This window comes from Sturnira hondurensis, unplaced genomic scaffold (genome assembly GCF_014824575.4).
Source record: "Sturnira hondurensis isolate 20B ecotype Veracruz unplaced genomic scaffold, ASM1482457v3 Scaffold0009859, whole genome shotgun sequence".
NCBI lineage: Eukaryota > Metazoa > Chordata > Mammalia > Chiroptera > Phyllostomidae > Sturnira > Sturnira hondurensis.
In genome coordinates this window covers 232,524-247,763 of record NW_028082490.1, presented here as the reverse complement: position 1 = coordinate 247,763, position 15,240 = coordinate 232,524, and positions in this window count along the sequence as shown.

Here is a 15,240-nt window from a genome sequence, read left to right as displayed (position 1 = left end):
CATTCTATCATGTCAGTCTATGAAGATTTTGATTTGAAATTAGATCCTTTTAATAAATGTAGACTGATGTTTCTTCTACAGAAATGGATTGGTTTCTTTGCAAATACAAATGTTGTTTTCAGTGTTTCATAGGCCCGGTTTTTAAAGAACAAAGAATTAACAAAATTTTGCACAATTAATGTGCAATTAACCACATTACTGAACCTGTGACCAGTATATTTTAAAGTCAAACCAATTCTGAGTTCCTTGAACAACAATTAAAATAAATATCTGTCCTGAAAGTCATTCAGTTTTAGATTACTCTAATCCAAAAGCATTTAATGAATATTAACACAGAGATGCAATGCTATTTATGTGATAATGAATATATAAGCAAAATCTTATCTTAAGTTGAGAGTTTACAAACTGTGAATTTCAATTTAATTAAGAGACCTTCCCTGTCAACCTGCTACAGTATATTCATGTCATACTATATTAAGTGGGTGCCACTATATAGCATGCTGTAATATACTGTGCAGTAATGAATAGATGTGCTCATCAAAATCTATACCTTCTTCCTACCTATAGATTAAATTTCCCATTCTCACTTACAGTCAGGAGTGGCCATGTGGAAGTGATATGTGTCACCTCCAGAACTGACCAATGAAATACTTTTATGTGATTTGCCTTTTTTCCCTTCCCTTCTGCTAACACCAAAGATCCAAGTGGACCCTGAATTCCCAAGAGATGGTAAAAAAAATGAAAGGAGCATGTTCTGTAAAGTACTGAGCATATAGCTATATGCCAAATACACATATTGAACTGTTAGATAATCAATGAAAACAGCAACAATGCACCTTCCATATTATTGTCCCTGATAGTGAATAGCTTATTACAGCTCACACTGCATTACAGAGACACAGGATGCTAATCCAACAAAAGCTAAAATATGTGAGATGAGTTTGGCAGTTGTGAAATAGAAAGAAGGGAAATAAGATATAGCAAGGTGACAGTAGGAAAACCCTTCTATGTATTAAATAACATTCTGTAAAATGTTATCTGTAACCAGTTGGAAGACCTATGATGATGTTAGTGAATCTGTTGAGGTCAACTCTTTGCAAGTGTTAGGTAGCTACCATCTTCAGCTCTGCATGCAGTATGGTCTCTGTAACAACTACCAAGTCTGCCGTCGTTTAGAGAAGATGTCCACGGACTACTTGGGAAAGAGTAGGCATGGCTGGATTTAGCCCAGTGGCACCAGTTGAATCATCCTCTTCTGGGGAAGGGTTTCCAGTGAGTCAGAATGCACGTAAATATCGAATGGGGAAAGGAGACAGTCCGAATGCTCACAGGAGCACTGAATCACACAGCATATCGTTCATGTCACAGAAATCAATGCCATTATGCTATCTTTCAGACCAATAAAACTGTGTCAGTTTTATCAAAGATATAATTCAGATTAACACATAGATCTAGTAGAGAGCTTTGGTAAGTTGACGGCCATGTGGAGCTGAAAAAGAATGAATAGACCACAGGTGCCAGGCAATTTTTTAATGGATCTCATTGCCAGAGAAAACACAAGTCATGATAAATAAAAAGAAAAAAAAACAAACAAAAACAAATCATTTATGTTTTAAAACAACCTTCGAAAGGTCCCCAAACATGCACCAGCTAAAGGTGGTCATCTCTAACACTCTAAACAGAGAAAACCATGGAGAATAATGGGCAAGAAGAAACTTCCCGAATAGCAAAACCAAGCTATGAGAACAATTGATAAACAAACCATTTCCGAGACAAAAGTCAAGAACCAACCAAACAGTTTCTATATACCACCCCAAGTTGATATGGACAAACAGCTTTTGTTTTGTCTCTCATTCTCATTTTCCAAATTGATGTTTTTATTCTTACTTAGTTTTGCTTAGTTGTGGACATCTGTCTTTATTGTTCTATTGTACGTGGGCCATGTGTAAGGAAGGAATGGGACTTGGAATGGCAGATAATCTAGACCTGAAGCTGGCAGATAAGTTTTCTTTTTTTAGAAGCTGCATCCAAAGTCGTGAAAATGTTTGCAAATCACCCACAAATCCAGGACTTTGAATTGAGTGTGGTAAATGCACTGGACCTCGGGTTATTTCCAGTAGGGAAGGCTGAGTATATTTTGTTTCAGAGGAGAAGTGAAATCTTTGTGACCACATGGAGACAGATAAGGAGACGAATGGTAGAGCCATTTTCAGACACCTAAAAACAATACCCTCCTTTTCCAAGGCAAAGAAACAGCCTGTCTTTATGAGCTTCACTGTGTCTAGATATAGTCACAGGACTGAGTTACAACCAATATAAAGGGAGAGGGACCAGTATGGTCACTGCCAGGACTCTCCCATACAATAACATCCTCCTACAAGTCCCTTCATCTTTCTTTCTTTGTGATGAAAATGGTATCTAAGAGAGGGCTCTAAGACACTGGGGAATGACACATCATTGGAAGAAACTTAGAGCCTTGAATCTATACAGAAAACGTACCCAGATAGTATCATTATTAAAGGGTTAAGAATGGGATGGAAACAAATTACCTTGCGTTAAGTGATGAGACATTTTGATTTTTGTGTTTTATGCTTCCTGTTCACAGAGTTGATTATCTAAGATGTGTTTTTACAAGGTTTAGCATACAGGCTAATTTGAGATGGTTTTCTTTGATTACACACATTTTCAATTTTTGTCCACACATTTCTCAAAGTTGAATGTTCAACTGTTTCTGAGATCTACCTGATGCCATAGTCTCTCTCTGGTGTCATTTTAAATCATTTTTCATTGTTTGCTGTCAGTCTTCCTCTCTAGAGTTGTTTAAAAATTACCTTACTTTCATTCTCAGTTTTAGTTCCTGTAGAGCACAGGGAAGCATGAAGGGAATAGATACACTGCCTAGTATGCGTATGCTAGGCTCAGGCAACCTCAGGGCAAGTTGACCTTTGAAAGCCATTTTTTTTTTCATTGAAAATAGCTCTCTTAAGCATTGTTGATGTCTTGCAAAAAATTTAAATAATATGAACAGTTACATTTACTAAAAACAGAAACAGATTTACCTTTTAAAATCAAATAGCTACCTTTAAAGAAATAAAATCATATTACAATCACATTTTTCATTTCTGCAGCAGCTAAAATGGTTTACGTGGGGAATAAAATCCAAGCTATAATATGTCCTAAATAACCCCCCTCAAAAAAAGGAATTATCTTCTGGGAGGTGGGCCCCTTTTAGTAGAGATTTCTCCAGGTAGGTGAGTGTTCTAGGAACCCATCTGCATCAGTGTGCCAGTAGGTGTTGTTATGAGAGGCTGCGTTCTACTTCAGTGATTTTTGAAGACTCTTTTAGTGTGTTTGCTTATTTTATGATGGGTGATTTAGAAGTGCACCTGCCTACACTGTGCTGAGTGTTCAGCAGTTTTTACCCCAAAATGACGTACCCCCATTCCCCACCCTCCCTATTCACCAGATCTTCCCTTAGCAACTTTTTGTTGCTGTTGTTTTCCTGGGTAAATAAAACCCTCAAAGGGAAACATTTTGTCAACATGAAAGAGTTGAAACCGAAAATGGCAGAAATGCTAAAAGACACCAAATCAATAAGTTCAAAAACTTTTTTGAGCCGTGGAAGAACTCTCTATAGGTGTATTGCATCGAATCAATAGTACTTTGAAGGTGGCTGAAATTTAAACACGTAAAGATAAATACACAATTTTTTATAAATAAATTATATTTTGTGGCATTCCTCCTTGTGTGGCTGTGCCCATTTATTAAGGGAAAGATACTGAATTTTTTGCTAGCCCCCCCATATGTTATGGCCTGCCACCTAAATATCTACTTCAAACTTCAATGTTTTTCTCTTTCTTACCTGTAATCTCCAAGAAGTCCTAGGTTATGAAATTCTTAGTGAATTAAAGTTATTATGTGCTATTGATTTTGATACTAAACAGTCTGCTTTTAGTAGTTTTCATTTTAATTTCTCAGTTTAAAGACTCATAGTGAATTCAAATAAATATAACTCATGTTAAAAACATTAACACCTCCAGTGTTTGAGCTATACTATGAGATAAAAAAATATTTGGCAAATAATGAATTTGTGAAAAATAATATTAAGTAATTTGGTTTATACAATTTTGCTGGCTGAGTAATCTTCAAGAAAATCAAACCAAAACAAATTATTTTAAGGAATTAGCTATTTCCATTAAAAGACATCAAGGATAAAATAATTCAGAAAGACTTTTTTGTTTGTGGGTCTTCTGATATAAGTGGTTCTTTAAAATATTTCTTTAGCAGAGTATATTTGCAGACTCAAAATTTGCATTTATGTTGTATTCTAATTGCTTTTTTATGATCTTATTTTTAATTTCACCATTATAGATGTTTCCTAATTATCTATAATTCAGTAAATGGCAGCTCATTCTGTTATTTCAGACTTTAAACATTCAATGAAATCACATATACACTGAATTCATTTTTAAGTAAAACTTCGAAAATGGATCGTTCACATTTTCATTCTGCACACTACTAATATAAATTTTAAAATGACTTCTCTAACTAGTAAATTTGTTTGTTTGGTAGAATAAGGCTTTCCCATTATAGCTTTCTCTTTATACTTTATACACTATTATGTTTACAACTCTCTTTATTTTTAGGAGATACAGATGTGAGTTACATAGTTAGCACTATATCACCAATATTTGTCACTAAAAATTAGGTGTAGTTTTCAATATTTAAATGTCCATTATGAAGACAACAACAATTATGGGAAACTTAAGGTACAGCATAATTATAGATTAATTTATTTTTTGAAATTGCCAAGTCCTGCCAGGAGAAAGAAACTACATCTTTGTCCTTGAGAAATAGAGACCATCCTTTATTTATTGACTAGATACATGTGAGTGCCTAAGATGCACTCACGTGTGAGTGCCTTCTCTCCTAGTTCTCTCCCAGGCCTTGTTCTTTGTGCTGATACAAGAGCAGTTGATAAAATAGAGTAGGCTTTCTGTTCAGATTTCATGGAGTTTGCATCTCAGAGAGAGAGTGTGAGGAAATAGAAACACACACACATGTGCAAATACACAAGCATATGTATGCACAGTGCTACAGTGTTTTATATGTTACTCATGACTATGAAGAAAATAAAGCTAGGAAGTAAGAATTCAGACATGTGCTTGGTAATTCAAGTTCACCTAAATATGGGTAGGGTTTTTTTCTTCACTCTAAATTTGCTGACGTGTCCCCAGCTCACTCTGTATAAAGTCTAGAGGCCCTCATTGAAACACTGGTTATACTGAGCAAAGTCTTCTCCCAAGGCTGCCGGTAGGTACCCCACCTGGACCCCTGGAGAGTGGGCATGGCTTTATTGGTTTTTTTCTCTCCAAACATAGAAGTCCTTTTTTGCATGCCTTTAATGTTTATATTTATAAATCTGAAAAAATTTTAAAACCACCCAAAGAACATAGATAATTCAAAGAAAGTACATTTGAAAGGATAATTAAACCTTCCAATATATATTGCAATTCTTGGAATCTAGAAGTGTATATTCATTTCTCTCAGAACTTTTCATGCCCAGCTCCCCATCCAGGGATACTGGGTCAGGAATACCCTGGAGTGTGATAAGAAAGCACATAAAATAGATTCAGTTTGAGTTTCCACAATGCCCAGTAAGAATCTATGGCTTCAAAGCAGGGGTAAATCTAAGGGTCCAAACTCTGTGTTCCTTCCTCTGCCTATTTTTTTTTCTAAATACCTCTCAACTCACTTCATACTTCTTCTCTTAAGTTGCTTCTCTCTCTTTTTTTAAACATATTTTTTAAATTCTTGTTCAAGTACAGTTTTACAGAAAACTGTACTTGATGACGTTGCTTCTCTTTCTCTGCTCATTTTATTCACCTTATTAAACCCTATGGACAGTATCTTTTCTTGAACTCCTCAATATAAGGTTTATTATAGACTCACACATTTACCAACATAAGTTTTCTGAACATTATCCTCTATGTCCCTCGCATAATCTTTGATTCCATCATACCAAATCAAAAGATATATAAATCTTCAGCTTTGGGTGCCTTCACTTACCAAAATAGTGGAACAACAACAACAAAAAAACAAGTCATGCAGCATTTTCCATTAAATAGCAATTATCTAGTACTAAGAATTGGTGATACTGAGGAGAGTGATTACAGTTACTGCTGCCTTCAGTTGCCCATTTTGGGGGTAGTATATTTTATAGGTTGCTTACATTCTGTCAGGGGAAAATACATTATTAGGAGTACTTTTGAAACTGCTAACAAAGACATTCTTCAGTAAGCTTTGCTTACCATCATTCAGTTCTGAAATGAAATATACATACAATATAAAAGTAGAAGAGATGAAGAACTTGCCATGTATAGATATAGTGTATTTAAAGCACATATACATACATTATGTTTCTCTTAATTGATATAAACATATGAAATACTAATCAAAATGTATGAACTTGTTTTTAGAGGTTCGATAGGTTTAAAAATTTTACATTTGTTTGTCTTCTGTCCTCATTTCTAGTTCATGTGTTTCTGATTACCTGGTCATATTATCATTGTTATTCTATTTGCTAGGCAAAAATACATTTTCTCATTTAATTTTTAAATATATTTTATTATTTAATAGTGTTATGCATTATTACTTGTCTTTTCTCCTTTTTTATGTGATTCCCTTAAAGTTTATCACTTAGTAGCTACCAAAAGGCCTTTTGCCCATTTGTTTTTATTAACAAGTTCTCTCCTAGTCCAATTAATTTACGACCAACAAGAACAAACTTGTTGCCTGAAAAAAAGTAAAGTATACTGACCCATTTTAATGAGAGAAATTATAAGTTAGAGAAAACAAGGGCTACGTCACAAAATATAGAAGATACAATAACAACAGATTTTGAAGAAAGGTAAAATTTAGATGAAATTGAAATAAAACAGGCTCACCAAAAAGCAGCATTGTATGTAAAGAATTCAACATCTGGTTTGAATTGCAAAATGAATCCAAGATTTCTATCCTTGGGAACTACAAAGTTAAGATAAAAGTTAAAGTCCATATTCAGAAAAACTTTATCAAGAGCTCTGCACCTGGATTGTATATTGAAGAACTTCACTGTGTCAGTGTGACTTAGATTCCCCAGGTAAGAGTAGAATTATTTTATTAGTATCATTTCATTGTTATTCTGTAACAATGATAGCCTATAACTGTATAGGGCAATTATTGTGGGTTTTTTTCTTTTTTAAAAAGATTTTGTTTATTTAGTTTTAGAGAGAGGGGGAAAGAGAGGTAAAAAAAGTGAGAGAAACATCAGTGTGCTAGAGGAACATCAGCCAATTGCCTCTCACACACCCACAGCTGGGGGCCTGGCTTGCAACCCAGGCATGTGCCCTGACTTTGAATGAACCGGCGACCTTTCAGCTTGCAGGATCAGGCCCAACCTACTGAACCACACCAACCGGAGTAGAACAATAATTATTAATGAAGAATAAAGTAGCTGTCACCCCCCAAAGAGGATTTTTATAACATTTAATAGTTAAACCATTGACCTATTCAAACTATGATTTTCTGTTAACTTTCAGCTGGCTGTAGCTGTAGCTATATCTACTATTCTACTCTGTTAAATTGCTGGCATATTTCAATTTTTCACCGATTCTAACCTTTAGTTTAACTTCTATATGACTAAATGTCAAAATTTTAGTCATAATGCTTACTAGCACCACTCTGTTCCTAAGATAGCTTTCCTAAGATAAAACGTTATACCTTCAATAATTTTTGAATTTTTATTGTCAAAATGACATAGAATAGAAATAAATATGAGCATAGTTCAGATGAGTCATTGAGAGGTCTAAATCAATATTTTAGAAATATATCAGCAGACATAATTATAAATTATTTAACCAGAGTGTCATCTGGAAATATAAATAAAATAGAATTTACTGATATTAAATGAACAGATTTAAGAGTATTGCTCTGTTGTTGCTGCTGTTGCTTATAACTTAAATGTTTTTAGCTTTTTAACATCTTTTTTAAAAGATTTTATTTATTCATCTTTAGAGGGGAAGGGAAGGAGAGAAGGAGAGAAATATCAATGTATGGTTGCCTCCCGTGAATCCCCTGCTGGGAACTGGCCTGCAACCCAGGCATGTGCCCTGATTGGGAATCGAACCGTGATCGTGTGGTTCACAGGCCCGCACTCAGTCCACTGAGTTACACCAGCCAGGGCATAGTTTTTGAACATCTTGATAAGAGGGGATAAACCAGGAATGTGAATAATTTAATACAGACCCTAAATTAGTCTACATTAGTAAGGCTAAAGTACCTAGATTTGGCTATCTACACTAAAAAGTTTCATTCTAATTTCAAGTTTATATCACTACTGAAATTCATTCTATGTAATAAAAATTGAATTAAATACAGTGATAGGGAATACTAGGAAAGGTAAAAATAAGTATGCAAAATCCAGATTCGTATGCAGCAGGTAGTGTGGCAGTACTAATTATGGATTAATTGTCTTAATCCCATTTGTTTGAAAAGAAAATTAGAGATTTGAAGTAATTATTTCAAGACCTCAACAGAGAAAACCCTCATTCTGTCTCTATTAAGAAAAAAATCCACACAGGATACTTATATTAATGCCACAGTCTACTGAAACTCATATCAATAATACGTTTGTGTACTCCTGTAATTAAGTACTTGACCTCGCAAAGTTAATTTCTTTTTACAGCATTACATTAGGACTTTTGTCAAATAAGTAATTACTTTGTACCATTCAGAGGAATAACAAAAGTTTAACCCCAATAGACTCAATGCATATTCCTGATGTTTGTTATTAAGAAAATGTTTTATGGGATCTGTTACATGCAGAGTAATATTTTATTGTATAATTATTATTATTATGGCTTCACAGTTATGTATTTTTAATTTTTGTCACTGATAAATTTTAACTTTTTTTCCTTTACATATGAGTACTACATCAATATCTTAAATATATTTCTGAGTGTATATTTAAATAGTCATGAAGTATGTGATGCATTATTTTAAAAGTATTAAACATGCAGGCACAATAATATTTAATTGTGTCAGGGGGAATTATGTAGTGCCAAATCATTAATATGAATAAAGAGTCATTATATGTGCTGTTAGGTGAAATCTTTCTCTTGCATTCTTTTTGTAACACAGATATGTCAATGCCCCATATGTTCTCAGTCATGTAATGCTATTTTTTTACATTTGTTTTTTATGAAAAATTTTAAAATTACATTCAATAGTATTTTATTAGTTTTAGGTGTACAGCATGACGGTTAGACAGTCGTGTATTTTACAATGTGTTCTTCCTGATATTTCCAGTATCTAACTGATACCATATGTAGTTAATATAATATTATTCATCTTTATTAATATATATCCTTTGCTATTTGCTATTCTTTGTATTAAGGAGACCTGTAGAGACATGCTTTTAAGATACAAATGTTAGGGAGTTAGATATCCTTACTGCTTATTGGTTGTCATCAAATTTAAGCTCTCCACATATTCAAATACACGTGTTATACAAATAAATATATTTCTTTCTATCTTCATCTATCCATGTATCTACCACAAATTCATTCTATTTACCTATCTTCCCTCCTATCATTAGTTGATACTGATATTTGTTTTGCTAATTCAGCACCATTATAGGTATTCTTCCTTTCTGCCTTCTCTATATTAACAACTTCTCACTTCTCCAAAAGTGAGAAGCCTCCCATTCATTAACTTTAAAATACTTGCTCATTTGTTCAACTATAAACTCTATTTTTAAGGAGTAAAAATTATATAGCTGAAATAAAATATAGGTCAATATTAGTTTGTAGTGATTTTATCTTAAATTTGGGAATATATGTTGTGTTCGAATGTATTTAATATGTTTCCTTCTTTGTTGCACACATTGTAAAGTTAAAATAAATATAGATTAAATTGCTTTTTGTTGAAGTTCATTTAAATCAGTGTTAATTTTACTTTTTTATGTAAAACATAAGCATGCTTATAAAAATTAAAACTAAGGTCATTCTATTTAATCCCGTCAATCCTTGCACTCCATTTCTATCTACCCTGGGTAGGTACACATTTTGATTATTGCCTGTGTGATTCATTTTGTGTTTCTTCTGGGGAAAAATTTTTTAAAATACATATTCATATATTCTTATTTTTAATTCTTCCTCCTACCAGCCGTACTATTTTCAGGCTTCATGGCTTTTTTTGTTTGTTTGTTTGTTTTTCACTTTTTAAAGATTTTATTTATTTATTTATCTTTAAAGGGGAAGAGGAGAGGGAGAGAAACATCAATGTATGGTTGCCTTTTGTGCGTCCCCTGCTGGGAAATGGCCTGCAGAGAACCGGCCTGCAACCCAGGCATGTGCCCTGACTGGGAATTGAACCGCGATCCTCTGGTTTGCAGGCTTTTGCTCAATCCACTGAGCTACACCAGCCAGGGCTGGCTTCATGTTTTTAATTAGCAATAGATTCTGGATTATAACTTGATATCAGCTAACAGAGATGGTTGTCATTTGTTACAACTGCCACACAACGTGACTGGCTTCCAGCAGTATTGATTCTTCAGTCTATTACATATGCACAGAATACAGGTTTTTTCCAACATTTTATAACTAAAAACAATGGTCCAAAAATAGCCACTGCCCGTAAGTCAATGTCCTGTTGGATGTGTATGTTCAGAGTCATTTCCTAGAGGAAGGATTACAGTTTCCAAGGTAAACATGTTTATTTCTACTACATATTGGCAAATTCCCTTAGTAAAGATTGTGAAGTCATAACCCCAGGAACTACTCAGGGGAATCCTGTTTATCCCATTTTTCAAAAAAAAAAGGTTTCATTTTTTTTGTCAAACTTTTAATTGTTTAGTAGGACATAGCAGGTGTATCCCTACAGTTTCACCTGCATTTCTTTTCCTGTTGTGAATTGCATCATCATGTATTTGCTACTTATTTTGTATGTTTGTGACTTCAATTTCTTTCAATTTATTTATGTGTTTGTTAATTTTAATCTAAATTACCTTCGATTATCTTTTGTAAACATCAAATTGCCCAGGTAACCCGGTCCCCCTAAAGCCCAGACCTGGTGCCCTGTGACTTGTGCCTTCTCCCAAAACCAAAATCACCTTTGAAGAGGAAGAAATTTCATATCTTGAGACCATCAAGGAAAGTTAGGAAAGTAGGATGGGGCAACTGATGGCGACTGGGAGAACTGCGTGAGGTCCCAAGGTGTCTACTTTGAAGGGGACTGACATGTCATTGTCCTGTGTGCAATGTTTCCTGTATCTTGGATCTTCTTCAATAAATGCCTCTACTTTTCATATTCCATGGCTGGATACCTTCTGGACAAACTTTGGTATACTTTGTTAGATACTTTAATGTTAATTGTACTGGATCAAAAAAGATATTCCTAGTATGTGTATTTCTTCTCTAAATTGCCAATTGACTCTAATTGTGGTCAAAATAATGTGTATATGTAAGGTAGGAGGGAAGTAAGAAGTAGATTTACCATGGTGCCGGGAATATCCTGAATTTTACAGTTTATACTCAGTAATATATGACTTGTTCCTTACCTTCGCAGGCACTGAAAAAATGTATTTGAATTATATTAGTGTTGCTTTTTCTGAGCCATTTTCCATTATCTGTACAAATATATTCCCATTATTCCACAATTATTGTGCTGAAGAAAAGATTTCTCTGCTGGAAGCATTAATATTGTTACAAGTTTACTTCACGGAGCAGAGGTTGTAATAGCCTGAATTCATCAATTGCAAATGTCCCATATTCCTCCAGTGCCATTTCTTTTACTAAAGCAATTTTCATTTGATTCTTTGTAAAATTAGTTTTCTTTTAGTTCCTTTATTGAGGGTCAAAATGTTCAGGTTTTACCTGAATTTCTCATAAGTTTTAAATAGCAATTCAATTTCTGTCATTTTTAGTGGGCAAAGTAAAGGATCCTATGAAAAATATTCATCTATTTAGAGTTAAATCATTTTCTCTCTGTAATTTAGTAAGTTTTAAAATTTGGAGCTACTTAAGCTGTGCAAAAACAAAACTTCTTATTTCCTCACAGCTGTGGTATTTCTGGTTTCTTTTGTACTTTTCTATAGAATTTCTCCTACATTTCTAAAGGTAAAAATTAAAATATTTTTGTCTGGGAGTAGAAACTCCCCCAACTTTGTTGCTTTCTTAATGAAAATGGTCTAAAAGAACCAAAGTATAGACACACAGGATTATAAGGCATGACTCACACTTAGTCACTACATTTAAAATCACACTTACTCCTCAGACAAGGGTTTGATCTCCAAAATACATAAAGAACACACACGACTCCACTCCAGGAAGACAAACAACCAAATTAAAAAATGGACAAAGAATCTGAACAGACACTTCTCCAAGGAGGACACACAAAGGGCCCAGAGACATATGAAAGGATGCTCAGCATCGCTAGCCATCAGAGAGATGAAAATTAAAACCACAACAAGATACCACTTCACACTAGTCAGAATGGCCATCATAAACAAAACAACAAACCACAAGTACAGGCGAAGTCGTGGAGAAAAGGGAACCTTAGTGCACTGTTGGTGGGAACGCAGACTGGTGCAGCCACTGTGGAAAACAGTATGGAATTTTCTCAGAAAACTAAAAATGGAACTGCCTTTTAACCTGGCAATTCCACTACTGGGAGTATACCCTAAGAACATATGCACCCCACTGTTCATAGCACCACAATCTACAATAACCAAGTGCTAGAAGCAACCGAAGTGCCCATCAGTAAATGCGTGGATCAAAAAACTATGATACATTTACACAATAGAATACTATGCAGCAGAAAGAAAAAAGGAGATCCTTCCCTTGGCAACAGGATGGGTAGAACTGGAAAATATTATGCTAAGTGACATAAGCCAGGAGGTGAAAGACAAATCTGACCTGTAAGAACAACCTAATCAACAAAAACAAGCAAGCAAAATAGAACCAGAGACATGCAAATAAAGAACAAACTGACAGTAACCAGAGGGAAGGGTGGAGGGGGATAACAGGGGAAAATAGGGGAAGGACCATCAAGGAACATGTACAAAGGGCACATAGACAAAGTCAAAGGGGGCAAGTTTGTGGGTGAGAAGTGGGGTAGGTGGGGGTGGGGGACCTGGTGAGAGAAAATGGAGACAACTGTACTTGAACAACAATAAAAAATTACAAATAATCTAAAAATAATACTAAAAATCACACTTATCACTTGCATTTAAGGAAATTATCGAAGTTGAAATTAATGGATTTTAAGTTTCTTAAATGTAAATATGGCTATTCTAATAACTATCTGAGGATGTGTGTCAATTAGAGTTGTCACAAAATGATGAATTTAAAGGGTTTACTTGAGGATTGTTTAATGAAGGCTGAATTTAAAGAGCTGTGTACAGGTTTAAAGACTCACAAAATTGTCATCAAACCACTCAGACAGTGGCTAGAGTAAGAAGCCATTATGCCAGGTGCCTAAAGGGGAAGTAAAGACACAGTGTCACCAAACTTTGGCTCCAAGGAAAAGTGGGAGTCAGAGACCAATGGGAACTATAATACGCAGCCACTTTTAGAATAATGGCAATTCAGGGGTCAAGCAGGGGACACCTCTCTAATGTATTTCTTCCGATATCTTGTATTACTCCGTTGAGAGTTTTTTCCAGACTAACAACAGAAAAGGTTTTCTTTACCCCTAATTATTTTTTTCACCCTCAAAACACCAGCTGTCTAACACAGTGGAATTATAATTATTTAATTATTCAGTTATCTGAACCGAGCTGTTCAGATCTGTTTAAATTTGACTCTGTGTTATAGTTGCAATGATTTTTTTTTAGGAGGAGGAAGAGATAAGTGCCTTCTTGTAGATCAGGGCCATGTGTCCTTGCCTTCATCAGCGAGTCCAGCAGAATTGAGAACGGTCAGTCAGTTTCCCACACAGGAAAAATCAGGCCTCTGAGAATCAGACTTATAGCAAATAGCTGCTTTGTCCCCGAGGCTGGTGGAGCCCCTTCAGGGCTTTCGGTAAGCTCTTTTAAGAAATTAAATTTATTTAACCTAATTAAAAAACAGAAATGATTCACCCATTTCTCTTACCCCCACCCCTCCACTTAGCATAAATGTCCTCAATATTCATCCACGTTGACAATATTCATCCACGTTGGCAATATTTCCTTCTTTTTTCATTGGCTAAAGAACATTCTAATACATATATATATTAGAATATATATATATTCCTTACAATTTCTACATCCATTCATCCACTGACGGACACCTATGTTTTTCTCCCTGCAAGTTTCATGGTTTTGGGGTTTTTATTCAACTCTTTCATCAATTTTGAGTTAATTTTTGCATATGGTGTAAGCTAGGTCCAGTATTAGTCTTTTGCATTTGGCTGTCCAATCTTTCCAACATCATTTATTCAAGAGGCTGTCCTTTTCCCTTTATAGTTCTTGTCTCCTTTGTTTTAAATTAAGTGTCCATATATTTGTGGCTTTATTTCTGGGCTCACTATTCTGTTTCATTTATCTGTGTCTGTTTTTATGTTAATACCAATACCATTTTAATGACTACAGCTTTGTAATATATTTTAAAATAAAAAAGTGGGGTGCCTCAAGCTTTGTTCTTTCTCTAGATTGCTTGGTTATTTGAGAGTTTTTTTTATGGTTCCATACAAACTTTAGGACTACTTGTTCTATTTATGTGAAAAATGTTATTAATTTTTTGATAGGGATTGCATTGAATCTGTATAATGATTAGAGTAGTATGGACATTTTAGCAAAAAAATTATTTCATTCCATGAGAATGGAATATCTTTCCTTTTGTCTGTGTCATTTTATATTTCTTCTATCAATGACTTTCAGTTTTTTCATATACAGATCTTTACCAAGTCCTTGTTTAAATTTATTGCTAGGTATTTTGTATCTTTGGATGAAATTGTAAATGGGATTGTTTTCTTAACTTATTTTTTCTTTTATTACTACTGTATAGAAATGCGACAGACTTGGAATATTCATTTTGTATCCTGAAATTTTACTGAACTTAATTATTAGTTTTAATAATTTGCTGATGGATACTTTAGGGTTTTATAGATATAATATCACGTCATCTGCAAATTTCAGTAAGAGGGTAATCTTACTTTAAAAGTTCTTACCAAAATAACATTTTAAAATTTAAGTAGTAAATAACATTTTAAAATGTA